This window comes from Vigna unguiculata, unplaced genomic scaffold (assembly GCF_004118075.2).
Source record: "Vigna unguiculata cultivar IT97K-499-35 unplaced genomic scaffold, ASM411807v1 contig_248, whole genome shotgun sequence".
Lineage (NCBI taxonomy): Eukaryota > Viridiplantae > Streptophyta > Magnoliopsida > Fabales > Fabaceae > Vigna > Vigna unguiculata.
In genome coordinates, this window is record NW_021010950.1 from 5,001 (window position 1) to 7,500 (window position 2,500).

Sequence of the window (2,500 nt, forward strand, 5' to 3'; positions counted from 1 at the left end):
GGGAGTTTTGTGAAAAAATGAAATTCGTGGTTTTTGAGTTGTGAAGGTTGGAAAGGCCTCCAAATGCCCCCAAATGAGTACTGTAAAAGTGTTGGTGCACGAAAGTTTTGAGTTGGTTGGGTTTTGCACATGGCCAAGTTGGTCGGTGCACCGCGGCATAGCTAAATGGCTTGGTGGGGAGATTTGTGAAAAAATGAAATTCGTGGTTTTTGAGATGTGAGGGTTGGAAAGGCCTCCAAATGCCCCCAAATGAATACCATGAAATTCTTGGTGCACGAAAGTTTTGAGTTCGGAGGGTTTTGCACATGGCCAATGTTGGCGGTGCACCGCGGCATAGCTAGAAGGCTTGGTGGGGAGTTTTGTGAAAAAATGAAATTCGTGGTTTTTGAGATGTGAGGGTTGGAAAGGCCTCCAAATGTCCCCAAATGAATACCATGAAATTCTTGGTGCACGAAAGTTTTGAGTTCGGAGGGTTTTGCACATGGCCAATGTTGGCGGTGCACCGCGGCATAGCTAGAAGGCTTGGTGGGGAGTTTTGTGAAAAAATGAAATTCGTGGTTTTTGAGATGTGAGGGTTGGAATGGCCTCCAAATGCCCCCAAATGAATACCATGAAAGTCTTGGTGCACGAAAGTTTTGAGTTGGTTGGGTTTTGCACATGGGCAAGGTTGGCGGTGCACCACGGCATAGCTAAATGGCTTGGTGGGGAGATTTGTGAAAAAATGAAATTCGTGGTTTTTGAGATGTGAGGGTTGGAATGGCCTCCAAATGCCCCCAAATGAATACCATGAAAGTCTTGGTGCACGAAAGTTTTGAGTTGGTTGGGTTTTGCACATGGGCAAGGTTGTCGGTGCACCACGGCATAGCTAAATGGCTTGGTGGGGAGTTTTGTGAAAAAATGAAATTCGTGGTTTTTGAGTTGTGAAGGTTGGAAAGGCCTCCAAATGCCCCCAAATGAGTACTGTAAAAGTGTTGGTGCACGAAAGTTTTGAGTTGGTTGGGTTTTGCACATGGCCAAGTTGGTCGGTGCACCGCGGCATAGCTAAATGGCTTGGTGGGGAGATTTGTGAAAAAATGAAATTCGTGGTTTTTGAGATGTGAGGGTTGGAAAGGCCTCCAAATGCCCCCAAATGAATACCATGAAATTCTTGGTGCACGAAAGTTTTGAGTTCGGAGGGTTTTGCACATGGCCAATGTTGGCGGTGCACCGCGGCATAGCTAGAAGGCTTGGTGGGGAGTTTTGTGAAAAAATGAAATTCGTGGTTTTTGAGATGTGAGGGTTGGAAAGGCCTCCAAATGTCCCCAAATGAATACCATGAAATTCTTGGTGCACGAAAGTTTTGAGTTCGGAGGGTTTTGCACATGGCCAATGTTGGCGGTGCACCGCGGCATAGCTAGAAGGCTTGGTGGGGAGTTTTGTGAAAAAATGAAATTCGTGGTTTTTGAGATGTGAGGGTTGGAAAGGCCTCCAAATGTCCCCAAATGAGTACTGTAAAAGTGTTGGTGCACAAAAGTTTTGAATTGGATGCATTTTGCACTTGGCCAAGTTGGTCGGTGCACCGCGACTAGATAGCTTGGTGCCAAAATTTGTCAAATTTAAGACCTTGGCCAAACTGAATGAAATTTTGTGGGGAGGTTCCTGATATTGTTTAGTGGTGGACTGGAAAAAATGAGGTCGAAATTCGAAGTCTACATGTGCTTTTCTATTTTTCCCGATTTTACACATACCCGGTAAGTAAAAAAAATAAAAAAAATAGTTCCCCTTCGAGAAAAATTATGAAATTTGGTGAGCAAGGAGATACCATTATTCTACGAATTACTGCAAAAAATCGCATCAAAATTCGAAGTGTAGCCCGAGATATGGACTTATGTCTGCTCAAAAAAAGTGTATCTACTTGTACAATTTTGCCTTTTGCATATTAACCTCTTATAGGGGGGGAGTGCTCCTTGAGCCGGCCAGCTCCACACTGGCAGGTTTTAAAGGGAGCTTGATGAGGCCTCCCCCCTCACGTGGTGCGTGCGTTAGCATGTTTATCATGGCACAACTAGCCTCTTCATAGTTGTTGAGCTTTATTAATACCAACACACGGTCGTCACTGATCGTTGGTTAGCTCGGCAGCTAGTCCCTCGGATATTGTGGAAAGTTATTTTCATGCCTAGCGATGCTTGACCATGCGTCACTTGATGTTTCCATTTGCTTGCTTGCCCATGGTAGGTGGGGGGTGGACCGTCTTGTGGTGTGGTGTCTTGCGAACGTGAGGGTGTGTGAGTTGTAATCGAGATGCACTTGCTGGCTGGCTCCATGCCTTGCGTATCGAACGGTCAAGCATGCATCTCTTCCATTTTCACCCGTTGCCTTGGGTGATATTGGTTGATCAGTCCCTGTGTTGCCTACCCACTAGACGGTACTTCTGTGGTTGCTTCGAATTCTATCTTTCCATCACGAAGAGGTGTTGGAGGATCCTAATGTCACGCACGTGTTCCATCTAGTGAAACATCTC